We start from the raw sequence: 19023 nt of genomic DNA, 5'->3' as shown, positions 1-19023 counted from the left end.
AATCAAAAGCTTATTGTGTGTTTGTGAAGCTTGGAAGGGAAGTCGAAGCTAATACCAAGGGAGAATGGAATAAAGTTACATGTTTTCCTTTAGAACCAGAGGGAGGGCACCTACGACATAATGGAATGCGCGGCTTGCAACTTTGTGGATCCTTTCTGCTTTCTCTCCACTTTGCTTTGCATTTCTAGTCCTAAGGTTACCCTGTTGTACATAATTGACTTGCCATCTATAAGAGCAGCTTTAAAAAAAAAAAACCTGTGATGTTTATGATGGAAAAGGCACTCGGGACATAGTAATTTTATTATCTGAAAAGGTGTGAGAAGTTAAAATAAAGGGATTCCATATATTGAATTTTTCTGGTCATTCACCTTCCCCTACATTATATCTAGTTGCAAAATATAAACGAGTCACTGCACTGAAAATCGTTATTTACAAAGGAAAGAGTGGGATATTCTGGGTATTGGCTTGTAGGAACAATGGATTCCTTCTGGGTAAGAACTGCAAAGAAAGGTTAGTCTTCCTGGATGTCCCCCCTCCTAGTGCCTGGAAAGTTGTCCTTGGACCCTTGTCCTCGAAAGGCCCTCAGTGTGCCCTGGGATTCTTTCCTCTCGACTTTCCTTTATAACCACATCTGAGGGGGGCTTGGAGCAGTACCTTTCTTCTGGGTTTCACAGTTTTTATATCCTGTTTCCTGCTGGCACTGGTTTGGAGCCTTGGGATTACTTCAGGCTCTGGCCAGAGTTTTGTAGACTGAGTCTGTGGTTTTGTTGGCCATGCGATCCCTTCAGAAACTTGGCAGGTCTTCTGTCTATTTGTCCAAGCCGGGTTCTATGTGGGACCTACTGGTCTTGATAAAGTATACAAGAAGAAAAACCATGCATCTTTCCCTGTGTCCATCTCCTTCTCTCTCACCTATGCGGTGGCAATGTTCTCTTGAAGCCATCTGAAGATGGGCTGCTTTGAGCTGGCGCCTCTGGCGTGCAGAGGACAGTTGTTAAAAACTATGTTGGAGCCCAGTCTTAGCCATGGTTAGTGACTGTTGCTTCTCATGGATCCACTTAGGACACAAATGTAATTAGGACTGCCATGAACACAAGAACTCAAATGAATGCTTTCCAGTAACCTGTTGGTTACAAACCAAAAATTCTTCTCTCTGCTTCAACTTGTAGATGAGTTAGCTCTGGCCTGAGCTGACCTCTCTCCTTCAAGAATGTTCTAAATGTGTCATAAAGTGCTCACCACAGCCCAGCATCCTGAGCTTCCTCGGTCTCACACGCAAGGGCGGCCCTCAAAGAGCTGCCGGAAGTGATGGAACAAATTCTAATTTTTTTTTTTTGGTATTTTGTTAAGCTTTGATGCTCCCCTACAAAAGGTACAGTGAGCAAGTATAGCTGTGTTGGTTTGCAGCACAGCACCCCAGATAGGAGATTAGGAAGAGTTGAAAGTGCCCTACTACTCCCAGTAATAAACCACACTGCGTGCTCTCCATATGTCCACAATATCGAAGAATACACAGGGTAGGTAGCACCATGCTTTCATTTCTTAAGCACCCGGTGGCCCCCTTCCTTCCCAACCAATGCCCATGCTTCCCAACCCCCAGTTCCAAGGTAGACCATTTGTCGTCAGTCCTATAATCTAAGCATCTGTACATCCATCCAAGTCAGATAGGAGGCAAGGAAGCAAAAGGAAAGGCACGCCCCATCTTCAACGTGGACTTGACCACATAACTGACATAACTATCCCCAAGAAGAAATGCGGTCGCCATCTTGGGTACTTTGATCAATTTTGGTGGTTGTTGGATCAAAAGATGAGACTGAGCGTTGTGAGTCAATAGTCATTATTGACTAGATCGGAGGGCTACAGGGATTCCTGAGAGAACTCCCAAAGGGAGTATTCCCAAGACAGAGCACTGCCCCACAACTGGAGCTTGGGGGAGCCGGTGGTTTATAGAAATAATTGAGTAGTTGTAGGGGAAACTTAGCGACTAGCTTATTAAAAGAGTGAGCTAACTGGATACATTGTTTTGTGAGAAGAGCTGGGTGAGATGGTTCAGATATAATTTTGATGCCCCATGTAAAAATGAACAATGCAGCTTCAAAAACTGACTAAGAAGTTCTGGACGGTGCGGGTAACAGTAGCATTTCCTTTGTTTGAAAAGTTGTCTTTGGCAGAAAATGAAAGACTTAGGGACACTGGAATGCAGTATTGGATTGTTTTCTCTAAAAATAAAAAAATAAATTGGAGGGGGAAAAATGTGCTGACATGGTCCAGAGGTTAAAATGGTATTGAGAATAAGGATCAGACAAAACTGAAATTCTGGAGAATTGGAGAGCAACAGAAACAAGGAAGAGAGAGACTAGAGTGGGTCTAGAAGAAAATGCCAAGGAGCAAACTTGATAAGAATCATTGTGTCACTCTTGTCCTCTCACTCTCTTACTCTCTTGCTCTCCTACCCTTTGTCCCTTCTCTCTCCATTCCCTTCACCCCACTCTCTGCACGTGCTCATGGCCAGCCTCTACTCCTCAACTCCTCTCCCCCACTCTGCCCCTACTACCCCCTTAACTCCCTATGTCCTGAATAAACTATTCTATACTTTAAAAAAAAGAATTATTGTGTCTTTAGCTCTATGTATCTATGTATGTATGTATCTATTCATTTATCCATCCATCTATCCATCCATACATACATCCACCTTTCTACTTCCTACCTCCTCTATCTATCTATCTATCTATCTATCTATCTATCTATCTATCTATCTATCATCTGTCTATCTTTCTATCTATATATCATCTATCCATCTATTTATCTATCTAATCTGTCATATATTTATATATCTATGTATGTATTTATGTATCTATCTGTATTATCTATGTATGTATCTATCATGTATGTATATATATGTAACATCTATATATGTATGTATCTATCATCTATCTCACACACATAGTGCATAACTAAGTACAGGTCTATAGTTTACACAAATACATAAATGTGAGCTTTGTGTCTTCCTTTCATGGTATAAGTGGTAGCACAGGCTCTACCATGGCATAGAAATTTTGGAATAAAATCATGTTAGTGAAAGTGTTAAAGAAACTGAAGGGGAAGAGACTGACTATGTAAAGATAAGTATATCATATTTTTAAAGTCCACACTCTTAATGACAGACATTCCATGAGCGTCTCTCCTAGCGCTGATGAGATTGTTCAACGGAATCCAGGTCAAATGCTGGGCAGCTGGGGACAACGCTTATAATCCCAGCACTTGGTGGATTGATGGAAGAAGACACATGGTGTCAACTTTGGGCTCCCAATGCATGTGTGTGTGCACACACACACATCTGTACACACATGTACACTTATGCACGTAAGCGTGGCTATAGATACATGCAAAAATGAAAATAAGCGAATGGATAACGAGTCTCTTTAAGAGGATACAACACAAAGAATGAGTAAATTGGAAAACCAGGATGTAGATATAATAAACTTTGTGAACTATGTAAAATTATTGATTTCACAGCTTCACCAAGCACCTGCCAGACCATGACCTAGGGCCCAGGACTCAGTAATTGCTATTAGTAATGGAAAAGAACCACCTCACTATGATTCATCCTGGAGTCAATATCTGGGAACCGCACATGCATTTCCGACACAGAAGGTTGGGAAGGATTCCATTTTCCCAGAGCACACTGCAAACCTAACATGTGGAGAAAGTGTGCTGCTGGGAGCAGATCTCGTTCCTCATACCCAACTTCCGACGGAGCAGAGCACCAGACGCAGGACTGCACTGCTATGATGCAGCCTCCCTGAATGCTGAGGAAGAAACAGGAAGCATGAACATGCGCTTCCTGTCTGCTTCCAGGCTTCGGTCTGGGCTCCTGTCTTGTCTGAATCCAAAGAAAGCCACAAGACTGAAGAGCCTGTCCTGTGCCTTATCCAGCCTCAATCTGGGGATCAAGTTAAAACCTTCAAGGGACATAGGAGATTTGGGGGTCACTGGAGGAGTAGGAACTGTCCAGGCCAGCATGAACCACTTGTGTACTCATTCTCCATGTCAAACCTGTGACATCTGTGCTCACAAAACCTTTCAGAAGCCCATCTGACATTGACGACGACAGAGATGATCTGATTAAAACCAAAGACCAAGGTAAAAAAAAAAAAGTGGAAAGTCTGAGGGAGGGAAATAAGTATCTCTCTGTGTGTCTCTCTGTCTCTGTCTCTCTCTCTCTCTCTGCATGTGCACATGTGTGTGTGTGTGCGTGTGCGTGTGTGTGTGTGTATCTGCAGTCACTGACTCTACTGATCTTAAACTAATTGTACCCGATTTTGTTTGTTCTTTCTTTCTTTCTTTCTTCCTTCTTTCTTTCTTCTCTCTTTCTTCCTTCTTTCTTTCTTCTTTCTTTCTTTCTTCTTTCTTCTTTCCTTCCTTCCTTCCTTCCTTGCTTCCTTCCTTCTTTTGAGAATAGTCTTCACTAGATTACCCAGGCTGGTTTTCTAATTCTCCTGCCTCAGCTACTCACATGGCTGGGATTACAAGCATAGTGTTTAGCTCTAAATATCCCCATGTTTTAGACAGTCTAGAAGTCGGAAAAGGTGGCCTGAACCAAGAATCAAACGTCACCTAAGACAGTCTACTACCCACCCCAAGAACATTGGCATGCACTCTCCTTAAAGTTACTAGCTCTCCCTTTATTTGGACTTTTAACACTTCTGGATACATAATAAGAAATCAATACATTTAACACTTCTGGATACATAATAAGAAATCAATACATTTAACACTTCTGGATACATAATAAGAAATCAATACATTTAACACTTCTGGATACATAAGAAATCAATACATTTAACACTTCTGGATACATAATAAGAAATCAATACATTCATTTTTTTGGTTTGTTTGCTTGATTAAAATTTGCCAATGTGTCAACACGATTTTGTGTCAATATTTATCCAGCACATACATCCTGGTTCTTAGTGTGTGTCTAGCACTGTGCCCAGTGAAGACACCGGGGTAAAGTAATGAGAAAGACAAACATGGTGGTTCCTGCTCTCCACGGGGTGTGGACTGTAATGGAAGGAGGTGGTGTTGATTAAATAGTCGAGCAAATAAATTCATATTTGTAAACTGTGACTCAAGCCACAAAAGGTAAAAATCTGAGTGATTTGAATCAGAGGATGCAATGTGGTCTGGCGATCAGAACGTCTTCTCTAGAGAGGAATATCTGAAGTGACATGTGAGGGTGAGCAAGGATCAGCTCGGTGAGAGGATAGTTTCAGAACTTTAAGAAATAACCAGCAAAGGGCAATTCCTATGGTGTAAGGGAATATGATGTATTTCAAGAAGGCAGTAGGAGGAAGCCAGGCATTGAGGGAAAGCAGGAGACAACGCCAGAGAGGTTTTGAGCAACACTCAGGTCATGGAAAGTCTTCTTGGGAATCTTACTCAGAATCATTTAAGAGTAAAGGAAAGTTACAGCCCTAAAGATTGGTCACTATGATCTAAACTGGTTTTTAAAATATTATGGCGGGAACCGGGGAAATATCGTAGTGGGTAGAACATTGGCTATACTAGCATGAAATCCAAATTTATATTCCCATCACCCACAGAAAAAGCCAGGCATGGTAGACGGGCCTGCAACCCCAGCAGTGGGAAATAGAAACAGGTGGATCCACAGAGCTTGCTGGCCAGGAGGTCCGTTGGTAAGTTCCGGGTGGTTCAGTGAGAGGCCTTGTCTCTCTTGTCAGACTTTATGAAAGAAAGGAAAGAAAAACAAAGTAATATTTATTTGAGCTACCCTGTTTTTTATTAGTTGTAGAACAAGCCATTTCTAACCAACTTTATGAAACTGACAACCAGTAGCATGTGAATGGTGATCGGAACCAGGAACTGAAACAGGGCTCGGGATAGAGGATCAGGAGTACCACACGGAAGGAAGAAGGAGTAAGATCAGAGCAAGGCAGAATAAGAGGAGGAAATGTAAACTAGGGAGAAGTCCAGGAGCACGTGTAAAAGGCAAGGACTGTTATGAACAAGGGTATCATAGAAAGGCCTGGATGGTCAACGCTTGAGAAGGTTCTGTGGCGACCAAAGCATCCATTGGGTTTAGCACTAACAGGGAAGGTCCTGGGTGACTGGGGGGAAAGGCTCAGTGGAATTACTAGACCTATTAAACGGAGGCAGAGAGATCGGAAAAGCAGATAAGCAACTCAACAGGGAGGTTAGGCTGTAAAATAAGGGAGTCTCAGAATAATGTTGAAAGGAGAAATTCTACTTTGTTTTTAAATGAGGGACTAGAGAAAGGAAAATGTATGTGACCCTGAACAGTCTGAACAGATAAAAGATGCGTAGATAGTGACACTGTGGGATTCCCTAGGGGGCGTGACTGTTGTAAAGGGCGTGGCCTTGTAGAGGGCGTGACCTTTGCAGAGGGCGTGGTCTTTGTAGAGGGTGTGGCCTTTGAGGATCACAGGACAGGTTTAGGGATTAATTTTAAATGTCAAAACATGATGGTAACAAGCAGGTTAAATCTAATCCATGAAATACCCTATTTATAGCCGTTAGGAGGAGCCTTTAGGAGGAGAGCACTGTTGATTCTTAAATAATGCGCACTAGATAATTTATGGCATTAAAATGGGGATAAAGATCTGGTGCAGACGCTGTGGAAATCTGCATGGAGAACTCTTAAGGCTAACAATAAATTGACCCTGTGATATCCAGCTGTACCGCTCCTTGGCATATACCCAAAGGTCTGACATCCTACTCCGAAGATGCTGTTCAACCATGCTCACTGCTGCTCTCTGTGCTCAATGCCTAGAAAATGGAAACCCCTGAAGTGTCCTACAGTTGAAGAATGGATAATGGAAATGTGGTATATCTAAACTGTGAGATACTGTGAAATAATTACTATAGGTATATATTTTTTGTAACTTATTTTAGTAAGTTACATACAAATGGAGAGAGAGAGAGAGAGAGAGATAGAAGAGAGAGAGATAAATAGATAGATATGTTGTCTATGACCCGCCAGAGGCACAGAAGAGAAAAGTTATTAGAATATGGCAGAACTGGACCTTTTTAGTAATAGTTTTTGTAGGTGGCAAGCTTGATCTTTTTCGGCAGCAGTTTAGTCCCAGAGTAAATATCAAATATGAATTAGTAGTTGTAGTTTAATCTTGAGGAAGCCATAAGGTTCGACAACCGGCCCAAGGCAAGGCCACAATGCAGCAACACTTTTTAAACGTGTTGAATAGAGTTTATTTAGAGCATGGGAAGGGGAATTGAGAAGGGAGTAGAGGCAGAGAGAGAAAGAGAGAAAGACACACACACACACACACACACAAACACGGGGGGGGGGGAGGGAGGAGGCTGGCCAGGAACACATGGGGAGAGAGAGAGAGATGAGGGAGGGGGAAGGGGAGAGAGGGAAAAAGGGGTCAGAGAGGAGGGAGAAGGGGCAGAAAGCTGTCATAGGAACTTTATGAGTTTTTTGGTAAGTTTTTGTTGTTGTTGTTGTTTTGTTTTTGGTTTTGTTTTTTTAGTTTTGGCATTATCGTAAGTTGAGCTCAACCATACTACATAAGGCAAACCAATACGTGTGTGTTGTTAGTGAGGCAGAGCAAACCAAACCAATGTTTAATGTTTGATCTTCCACTGTCTTCCAGGTCACATTTATATTTTTTTATCATGTGTCCCTTTACATGTTTGTTGTATCAGAACATCATTTCACCCGTGTGTTCTTTAAAAAAACATTTTTTCACCTGTCACTGCAACAAAACATCCTTTCACCTGAATTCCCCAACAAAGCATCTTTACCATAACCGACTTTCCAAATAAACCCTTCAAAACACTACTTAGCTACAAAAGGAAAATGAAATCGTGAAAACTTCAGGTAAATAAATGGAGCTGAAAAAGATCTTGTTGAGTGAGGTAACCCAGATCTTGAGAGACAGATGTGGCTTGTTCTCTTGCTGGAGGCTTCTGCTTCCAAAGCTTCAGTATAGAAACAGCAACTCCAGGACAGTAAGACAAGACCATTGCCAGGGCAGGGGATCTAGGGAGCAATGGAGAAAGGAAGAGCAGGGGTTATAGCCCTAAGGTGCAGTAGTGGCATGCATGCCTTGGTGACAACCAACAGCTCTCTAATTGGATTTAAGATCTACTTGACAAGAGAAAAAACATGTCTGGTACTGGAAACCTAGCTACTCAGGGCTAGTAAAGCCTCGGTTATCAGAGGAGAGTCTATAACCACCAATTTACTAAGCCAGCATAATCCCTAACAATAATCTACGAGCATCTGTCCTCGTACCCACAGATAAATGCAGTCTTCACTCTTCATCAAGGAAACTTCTCTTTGCAAGGGGAGACCACAACCAATCAGGATGCAGAGTTGTGGAGCCTAGTGTACACATCTACAAAACGCTCCTACACCTAAGCCTCAGGGACCCCTCGGGGGAAGGAAGCAGAAGGACTGTGAGAGCCAAAGATCGGGGAGTTTGCTGTGACATCATCTCTCCTAGTATTGTCAGAAGCTATACTCTTATCATCTCGCCAACATGACTGTCCAAATGTGGGCTAAACAAGGACAATAACAATGGACATATCAAAGACGATCAGAAAAAGCCCAAGAAGCTCAACCCTACACAAATCTATAGGCAACTGAAGGAAGTTGACGGTGAAAGAGGTGGTCTTCTCCAGGGAAGAGCACAACTGGCTGTCCAGTGCCAAATGCTCCGCCCTTCAGTCCTGCATGCACGTAACTTGTATGGACTGAATAAGTTATGTTTAGGAATCCATGTGCATATACATGAAATGCATGCGTGCAGCAGAAGCTAAAGAAAAAGAGGCCTTGAAAATTACTTTGAAAGGGAGTGGAAAGGGCTATGCAGGAGAGTTTGGAGGAAGCGAAGAGAAGGGGAAAATGATATAATTTACATTATAATCTCGGGAATAAAAGTGAGGCAAGAGGAGAGTCAGGCAGGACTAGGACAGCGGTCCGGCTCTGCGGCTGTGCACAGGGAGACTTCGATTCACAGAGTGTGCACAGCACACCGTAGGGTCTGCACTCACACTCACTTGGTACAGTACAGTAACTGTGGTGGCCTAGGACCCAGCCTTTGGCCTTCACCTAGTAAGACTGATGCTTTCATTTTATGCAACATCTTGATTGGAGAATCGTCAAACACCAATCCTGGTGCTTCTGTGAAAATACTGTGTGTGTTGAGTATGTTCACATGAAAGCATGTCCCTCTTTCTGCCCATGCGTGTGAACACTCATACATGCATATGTAAGTGTGCATACATGCATGTGCCCGGGGAATGGTCTCATTCAATCAGGTAAAAAGTCTTAAGGGTAGAGTGGACCTCCTGGATGGAGAATTTTGTTTGTGGGTTGCAGCTCCATTTATCACATGACTCCATGCGACCTGCCCTGTGGAATTTGGAGTTGCCTAACAGGCCCATTGTGGTGGCAACTATCCTCTCTTCCACTGTCTTCCTCACCCCCTCACCTTGTTTAGGATTTATTTCTAGCTCATGTTTCAAAGCAGTCTCTTACCTCCTGTGGTTGGCAAGAATGTCCTGGTGTGGCAGAAGTTGGTCTCCACTTACTGACGGAAGAGAAAGAGTCAAGCAAGTCTATTTATTATGCTTGTCCCCTGGTTGAATTGTGACCGGCAAATACTGGCGAATCACAGCGTAGGATCAAGTCCTCACCGTCAGAGCAAGCCGGCCTCAAGGACGGCCATGGCTTTCGAGGGTAAAAAGCTAAGACGACTACTAAGAATATGACAAGCCCTACACGCCGTAAGAAAGATCATGGTAGACATACCAGAAATACCGAAATTGCATGCCGTTGGCTCACTCTCTCCCAAGAGCCACACTCCTGTCTACAAAGACCCCGGAGGCAGACGTGGAGGTGGGGCCAGGTGAATAAACACTATTCTTCATCAGGCTTCTTGCCCCAAAGCCTCCTTCCCAGGACAGCCTGAAGTTCTGGCAGCTCTTCTGTTACAACCCTACCCAGGGTTAATGCCTTCAGTAGGAGTTGCCCCCTGGACTTGCCTCTTCTGACCTTACATGGTGAAATAATTCTTTGTAGGCGCCCTTTTCTCTCTACTCACACAATCCTTCCAGCTGCCCAGAGTTTCAGGAGCCATGGCTCTTCCTATGTCTTTCTTCCTTTACCAACCTTGGATCTTCCTCTATAATACTCAGTGGGCAAACCAACACAAGAGGGAAACACTTTCCTCTGTTTCTCGACAGTTCCAACAGATACTTTAGTGAGGTTGGTGCTACAGGCCTAGACGAGAGGTTATAGGAACTAAGAAGAACATGAATTCACGATCTCAATAGGAGTTGTTACAATTAGTCTTCCGGATGCTCAGTAGGCCCCACGATGTAGTCTAGGTGTTCTCCCCGCATAATCAGTGTGTCGGGCATTTTGTGCATCCATTTCTACAGTCCTCACACACACAAGCACGTTGAGAAGGTATCTTTATGTCCATATGGTTGATGGGAGCACAGACTCAGAACTTCAACTGCTAAGGACACATCCTAATGAGGTGTGGTGCCTTGTTCAGGCTGCCATGTCTGGTAGGCACCTACTATGTGCCTTCTACTGCACCAATCTCTCCAAGGACTATGTGTGACTATAGTGAGAGGAAGCAGAATTTAAAAAAAATTCTTTTAATCTCAAGACAGATTTCCTCCTAGAGTCTCTTCTGATCCGCTATGTTCATGATATCAAACATGTTAAAGCATCTTTCCTCATTTCCGCCTTTTATCCACCACCGCATAATGTGAGATTTATCGTTTTTCTTCGTTTGCTCCAAACCACGTCCTAGTATTTACTCGGCTCCTCTTTCTGCCCCGTTCTTTGTTTACCAGGCCACACGTTTAAAAGATAGTACACACTCCGAGTTTCAGACATCCATCAAAATGACAAATGTTTTAATTTAGGAGGAGAAAAAAAATCACATTTCTGTCATTATTTTTCATATTTGATGTTTTACATTAAAATCACATTACCATTGCAAAGCGCACTGATTCCAGAACTTCTACATGCTCTGTGTACGTTTTCCCGTGTGATCCTGCAATATCGTGTGAGCTTGGGATTGTCGTTTTTTTTTTTTTATTCCCATTTTGCAGACCAAGAAATTGAAATACAGAAATTTGAATGAGTTATCATTTTCTGGAGAAGCGGACTTGATGTGCATAGATTTGTATGGTAATACGCCGACGGCCGCTTACTTGCTGAACTCACAGAACAGGACGCACTGGAGTTTGATGGAGAGATCAGGTCATTTAATGCAGCCACACAGAGATGGTCACAAACAATTAAGAGCAGTATGAATAATCTCTGGAAGGGACTTATTCTCTCTGCAGTGAGACCAGTCTGAGCCTGGCTTAGCCAGATTGCACTTTGTCAGACTGCCGGTCTGACATCATCTGATGTCATCCGGAACTAGTTTTTCTGACTGTTTTGCAGCCTTTTGTGGGAATAAAGGAGGAAGACAGCCAGGATGGATATGCATGGCTTTCGCTTTCAAAAAGCAACTAGAAAGTATGAGTTATACGCATATTTGAAATTCCCCGTAAGTTTTAGCTTATTCTTTTTTCTTTACTTTTTCTGTCTGACTAAGCCTGACATTCTCTGCCTCTGTCTCTGTCGCTGTCTCTGTGTCTCGGACTCTCTGTTTCTGTTTCTCTGCCTGTCTTTGTCTATCTTTATCCTTATCTGTCTCTCTGTCTTCCTCCCTCCCCCTTCTCTCCCTCTCTTCTTCTTCTTCCTCTTCCTCCTCCTCTTCTTCTTCTCCTCCTCCTCTGTCTCTCTCTCTCTCTCTCTCTCTCTCTCTCTCTCTCTCTCTCACACACACACACACACACACACGTGCACACGCGCACCCACACTCCATATAGGATGCAAACACTGATGTACAAATAGCTCAGGGACTTATCTGACATTCCAACCTTTCCTTGCCATCTAGTTTCCTTTGCTCACAAAAAGGAAGGGTGTTTATTTTTAGCTCAGCCCACCTTACTGATCCATCTAAAAACATCACTAAGGTCTCCAAGTGTCTGGGAGAATTGCTTATATCCTCCAGTTGTAAAGTACCAGGGCTTTGAGAAACCTCTGCAGCGCCCTGCGACTGAGAAGCAGGGCACTCTTGGAGCCCTGCAGGCTGGGGCGCGCTTCTCCGCTTCCTGAGGGGCGGAGGTAAAAACATTTCTGCACGGGAAAGCCTTTGCATACCAGCGTGCACCCCATTTTCTTGAGCGGCGCACCCACTTCGCTGGTTTTATAATATGTGTGCCGTATCTTTTGATCTAGGGGGGAAATCGTTTAAAGGAAAGGGAGGAGAAGAAGGAGAGGAGAAAAGAAGGAAGCAAAGAGTCAAAGCGGGGCGGTCTGCAATCCGGATATCCATCCTTGAAAAAAAAAAAGTTCAAACCTCAAACCCGACAACCAAGAAAACCTCCAACCAAACAATAGACATTTTAAGCCGAAGTGTTCCAGGTCCCCGTGACAAAGAGCCTCCCGAGGGTTACAATGCAGTCGATGTTGCTTTAATTAAATTTAATGCTGTGTGAAATGCACTCCGAGAAACTTTGATGAATGACTGGGGCAATTCACGGAGCTCACTAAAGGGCATCCAGCCCTTGCCGGGGTGTCAAGCCACGATGAATTGGTTAGTACAGGCATGTTTATAGACTGCCTCAGGAACCTTGTATCTGTGTGGTAATGTCAGAGATAATGTTATGATTCGCTGGACCTGAGGGGGCTTTGATGACACGGTTAATGAGATGTCCCAGAGTGTCCCAGCAGGTTGTGGGCAGACCTCCCACATCAAAAGAGGCAGCTTGGCCCCTCCAGAGCCTCTGCCCTCCAAATCCCTCAGCCCGGCTTTTCTTTCTTTAGGCTCTTTACCCCCTCCATCCCCCTCTTTTCCTTTTTTCTCTTTTGCTTCTTAGTCCACACTCACTTTGTCTGTCCGTTGAGATCCAAAAGTTGTTAGTTTTTAATTTGGCTTCTTGTTGACCTGACAGCGAACAAAAGGCTCCCTGGGATACTGTGTTGTGTGCAAATTGGAAGAAAAAGAAGAAAGAAGAAGAGGAAAAAAAAAGATGCCAGGGAAAGAGAGGGAAAAGAATTCACGGCTGAGAGAGGTGACCTGGAAACCCAAACAACTTTCCTTCCTGTGGACTTTGGTGTCAAGGATTTGTTGTATTTTTGGGGAATCTCTGAATGTGGAACTTAAATTCTGCTTTTTCTCGAATCTAAAAGAAGACATTTTCAGAAAAGTAAATTGATCATTTTTTTTTTAAAGACCATCCCAAACAAGCGTCTGAGCAACTAATTCTCTTCTAACTATAAAAAGCACAGTTGTGTTTTCAGGAACTTTTCTCCTCATTGTAATCCGTGGGTAGAAAGAACCCCGCTGGGAATCGAGGAAAGGAATGGTAGCTGGTAAATAAATATGCTTGCAATATGTGTGTCTCTGCAAAACCTTCCCTGACAGGAAGTGACCAGAATGCAGCTCCTCATTAAAGAGGATGTGCAAAGAAAGGGTGCCAGGGCCTATCAAGTAACTCCTCCTGAGAAAGAGAGAGAATTGTTTTGTTTATTTTAGACTTTAAAGACAGTCTAAAACGCTCGCCTAAGGGTACCCAAATACCTCCTCCTTGGGGAGAAAGCGGTCTCTATGAGTAATACTTTTATTTATTTTTTTTAATGGAGAAAATGTAGAAAGCTATGATTACCACCTTAAAATCCCATTGTTCTTCTTCTTCTTTTTTTTAAATCTCTTGAAAGTCACAGGAAAGACATGTAACCAAATGTTTCAATTTTGCACTGTACTTTTAAAAAAAAATAAAAATAAAGTATTTTTCATTCTGATAGAAGGGAGAGGGCTTCTGAAGGGAGAGAGGAGACCAGTAAGGGGACAGTGTGTGTGTGTGTGTGTGTGTGTGTGTGTATGTGTGTGTGTGTGTGTGTGAATAAGAACTCAGTTTAATGTCACATATGCAGGAAAATGCTGTAGTGACTATGGTAAGTCAAAAACTAAAGCTTTAAAAAATAAAAGGGTTCGGTCCCCAGCTCCGAAAAAAAAGAACCAAAAAAAAAATAAATAAATAAAATAAAAAAATAAAAGGATTCTTCATCCCTTAACGCTGAGGGGAGAAATGAGCTATCAGGGTAGAGAGTCTTTTTAGTAAGTGGCATTCATTTAAAAATACACCTTTTTAGGCTAATTGCCCTATAATTAAGTTGCAGTTAGGTCACGGGCACCAAACTGCCACACATGGCTTGGCTGGGTGTCTCCTAAAGAGCTCAGAGGAGAAGCAGGGCTAATCTATTTTAAAACAGGTTCCATGGTGGTGTGGCTCAGTGATCTTTACGTCCATTAAGGATCGATGAGCGCTTCTGGTAACTGGGCTCTTTCCCACACTGCAGGCTGAGAGCATCTCACACAGCCCAGGGTAACTTTTGCTCGCTGGCTATAAGTTGAAAGGAATCATTTTAGGTTAAGCGACATTGTTCATTACACCAGGGTTGGAGCACGAGTTGATAAAAGAACAAACACAAGTAGTTGATTAGACTTCTCGGGAGTAGAGACAGTCACCAGACAAGCTCGGACTGCTCCTTCCCAGGGGAGAAATGAAATAATGGCAGGTGTGTGGTGAGAGGAAGGGAAGGCGGGTCTGCAGGTAAGTCAGCAGGGTGACCTGAGTTCTTTATAAGCAACTGCCCAGAAGACCTTTGTGGATGGGATTGTCTTTCAGGCTCAAAGCCCTGACAGCAGGCAAGCTGGTTGGATTCCACACACAGGATCTGACAGACCCCTTCTGATTAAATGTCGGAAACCTTGACTTGGCTTAAGTAAACGTCTGAGGATAGAAGCCTTAGCTTCTGTCAGCCGGGTGTGCTGTAAAAGACCAGGCCTTGAGTTGGAGCTCAATCCAGCCTCTGCTCTCCTCTCTCACGGCTCCCCTTGAACTCATGGTGACAGAGGGCAGCAGCTGCTCCCCATTTTGGGGTCTAAGTTGAATAGATGGGGCAGAGCCGAGATTCACGTCATCTTCTTAGGCTGAAGCTCCAGCCCTCCACCAAAACAATGGGTGTGTTAATTTGCTTAGGACGGGATCCGAGCCATCCTGGGAGCTGAGACAACATTCCACTTAGATTACAAAGGTGGGCGTCAGGGGCCATGCACACCAAGGGAGACACTGCTATCTGCTCCTGCGGTATGAGAAGTGATACTATAAAATAATAATAAAAAAAGCAAGCCAAATCCCCCCACCATGTTGTACCTCACCATTCCTGCCGGAGATGCTCAACTCTTTCTTCAGATTGACGTGCACCAGAATAGGTCGGGGCTGTCGGCAATAGGAAGTGAAGAGGCTGCTTTCCCTTGCAAGGCACCCATTCCTAAGCACGGACCTAGTAAGAGTGCACCTCGTCTTGGCTTAAGTCTCTTGACTCAGCTCCAAAGGGTGGCATCACCCCAAGAGGTGAAAGACTTGAGCGGTATTGCCTTCCTAAGAAAGGCTTCTTGTTGGGTTGTTTGTTTTTCATTTTCCATGGGGTTTTAGGTGCTGAGTGGCATGGGAAATGAAAACCAGAGAAGGGAGCTGGGCTCTTCTAGAGAAAGCGTCTGGGATGAGAGAGGAGGAGGAGAACAGCCAGCAAGGTGGCAGAGCACAGGACAGACTGAGAGGCCAGGTGACACAGGCAGAACTCAGAGCCGCAGAGTGGACAGGGTGAGGAGAGACGATGCACCACACGGAGGGACAAATGACATGGGCACTGTGGGAGTATCAGGCATGGCAGCCAGGTCAGAGAATGCAAGAGATTTCTGCATCCAGACAAGCATGAGGACAGCCTTTCACCTAGAAGGGAGACCTGAAAATCTGTAAAGAAAAGTCCAGCTCAGAAACTCAGGGAGGGGGACTGGGATCGGGATCAACACGGGAATGTAAATAAACACAACAATTTAATAAAAAAATATTTTACCCAACTTAAAAAAAAGAAACTGATATGTGTGTGTACACATGTAGTATATGTACGTGTGTACACACATATATGTATATGTGTGTATGTAGATATATATATGTGTGTGTATATATAAGACAGAAAGGAAAGAGAGGAGAGGGAACTATGCCTACCTATCACATTCACTTATGTCTAGCTTCAGTTTGACAAATGGCACTGCATGAATAAGGTAGCAGTTATTTGTTTAGATAATAGTACTTTTCTAACTGCAGTATTTTAAAACAAGAATTGGCTTGATGGTGCTTATTCTCATATTTCTCTCATAAAAATATTTCTTACTTACTCTTCGAAATTAAATAAATGTACCTTGATCATATCTACTCCCAGCTCCCTTCCTTCAAATCCAGCCCCCTCAGGTCTCCAACACATCTCCCTCCCAAATTCATGTTCTTTTACTCTTTAATTCACTGAGTTCCTTCCGTGATGCCTGTGTGTGCATGGGCCTGAATAAGAAGGAAAGGGCAGGCTGGGCACTGATGGGCTAGCCTCGGCCAGGACCCAGACATACAGGGAGAAGTCTGCACAACTTCACATGTGACGCAAACCCAGCAGGATAGAGAGACAATGGGGGGCAAAGAAGGTGAATATTAAAGCTTTAAGAAGGCTGTAACACCCAGACACCCCTTGCACATCTCTCAGTCCTACCCAGACTCATAGCACAGCTTCGTGGTTGAAGGGTTATCCCCACACCTCACCTCCTCTTACCTACCCCAGTAGGCACAACACAAAGTCACCCGTGGACAAGCCATGTTCTGGAAGCTGTTGGAACATGGAGTTGAAAGAGCAGGGTATCCAGTGGAACTGTTTCCTACTGCAAGCAGCTTGATGTGTGGCATGTTCTGCTGAGAGACAGCACACATGTAGATGACGGGCACCCTGGCCTCTTCCTTCTGTACTGCCTGTTCCTTGGACCAAGCAGCTCTTCATGCAATCTCCACTCCAAGGTTTTACCATGAACATTGCAGCGGCCTAGCTATGAGAATGAAGTGACATTAATAACTTCAGAGGGGAAAAACACGTATACTAACAATCAAAGCTAATAGTAACAGCCAGCTATCCTCAATGCCCATTGGCCTACTCGTCACTTTCATATTATTGGGTAACTATTTTTAAGATGTAGTTGGAAAATTTTGAGCTAGGTTCTAGTGATAGTGTGTGTGTGTACAGCTATATACAGTAAAGTATATAACATGTGTGTACATAGTATTTATATCATGCAAGTACATACTTGTTTAACACATATTAATTATGGCATATACATAAAATGCATTTGCATTTTGTCAACCGAATCAACTGCTATCCAACAAGGGTTTTACTGAGCATTTCCCTCACGCTAGAGAAAGGGCAAAGGACGCTGCAAACCCCCCCCCCCACTTCCCACAGAGCTTACATTCCCAAGAACTGAACTCAAGCATTGACTGCAGCCCAAGGATCCGGTGCAGACAGGGAGAACACCATCATCCACTCCGAATTCCAGCTTGGCAGCCGGAGTACCGTGATGAGGGACACGTGGACCTCAGGAAGTAGGCGACGACAACAGGGGCTGAAGCCATTGGACCTCACGTCCTCAGCAGTGGTGTTCTGCATGTAAATCAAATCTTTTCTTGGCAGCCATGCTCCCACATCCAAAAGCCAATGCCTGCTCTGGTTCTGGTGAAACCTGTGATGTTGGGCAACATGAAGGTCACTAACTTTGGCAAAAGGAAGGTAGGTTGCATGACAAAGACGATGACAGTGATGTCACCTCCCCACCCCCTCCCCCAGCTGCTGATTCTATTTTCGCCAAGGCTCCTGAAGTTACACATCTTCTCTCTTTAGCCCTTTCTGTTTCTTTTTGGTGAAAACATTCAAAGTCCTCTTTTCGGGTGACTTTTGAACTGTGCGATGTATTATAACTTTGTAACTATGTCATTAGAGCAGGAGTAACCTTTCCTACTGTAGCTTCCTACCCACTTCAGACCATTCCCACCCCTCTCTCCCACAGCTTCCTTCAATAAAGCAAGAGTTCGGTGTTGTCTTCTGTGGCTGGCCTTTTTAGCTTAACGTGTCCCTGTGGCTTATCCATGTTGCCCCGAAATGACATGATTTTTGTCCTTTTTGATGCTTGAATAATATTGTATTGTATGCATACACCATGTTTTCTTTGTTTGCTTTCTTGGCTGTTTCAAACAGTGTTAGAGCAACAAAAGCATCTACAATACTGATCTCATTTTAAAAAACTGGTTGACGGGCACTTTTCCTTCGTCCCTCCTTTTTCTCCTCTGGTTTGTTCTTTTGCTGCACATACGGAGAGGTTGGCTGTGTGGACGTCACCCTTGCCTTCTTGCTTCATCTGGGGAGTTAGTGAGAAAACCAGAACTAAAGACCATGAGGGTCAGAGAGTCATTGTGATTCCCACTGCTTGGGACTGTTACAGATGGGCCTAGATCAAATTCCAGAGTCTCTAGAATCTAGCTCTTCCTCTCTCTCTCTTCCTCCCTGTTCCCTGTCCCCTTCACTTTTACCAAGCCCCCCACCCCCACGACGCACCACCCCACGTGTTGTTTTGGGCCTTGGCACATAAGCACATCTCACATCCTTGTAAATTTGTCTTTCGTTAAACTCATTAAATGACCCATCTGAGGGCGCCACCTTCTTCCTGGCAGGATATTGCAAACTCTCCTCTTACAGGAAAACTCACCCAATGCCGTATGCATACCCCTAAAAAGTAAATAGTCTGATCTGGGAGTGCCTCACGTGGACATTTTTACTACGGATGACTAGAAGTTTTGTGGTTAGCAGGTAAACACTTTCTGATGGCGTATTCCTTCATACAATCTCAGAGTGCCGTTAACCATTACTCGTTATGTATCGCCACAGCCTGCAGGATTTGCTCCTGGAAGCCTGTCTGGGGTGATGAGGGAATGAAGAATGGACAGACACACAAACACCGACAGAAAAGCTGAGATCCAGTGGGCCACGAGCTCCCAGCAGCC

At 43.9% G+C, this 19023-nt stretch overlaps 1 long non-coding RNA gene across 2 annotated transcripts; it reads right to left on the bottom strand.

Annotated features, from left to right (window-relative positions):
- Window positions 1-4665: 4665 nt before the first annotated feature.
- On the bottom strand, window positions 4666-17675 carry LOC148001208 (uncharacterized). 2 transcript variants are annotated; one of them, XR_015637694.1, is made up of 4 exons: window positions 17439-17675; window positions 16758-17017; window positions 7929-8047; window positions 4666-5745 (listed from the first exon to the last, which is right to left on the bottom strand). It is a non-coding gene; the product is annotated as an uncharacterized LOC148001208 (long non-coding RNA). The 2 variants fall into 2 exon arrangements; XR_015637693.1 differs by having other exon boundaries at window positions 4667-5745; window positions 16758-17021; window positions 17439-17637.
- Between the last annotated feature and the right edge of the window lie 1348 nt (window positions 17676-19023).

The sequence above is a fragment of the Rattus norvegicus genome, chromosome 14 (assembly GCF_021556685.1).
Source record: "Rattus norvegicus strain SHRSP/BbbUtx chromosome 14, alternate assembly SHRSP_T2T, whole genome shotgun sequence".
Taxonomy (NCBI): Eukaryota; Metazoa; Chordata; class Mammalia; order Rodentia; family Muridae; genus Rattus; species Rattus norvegicus.
Note: the sequence above shows the minus strand (reverse complement) of the source record. Positions and strands in the feature narration are given on the sequence as shown.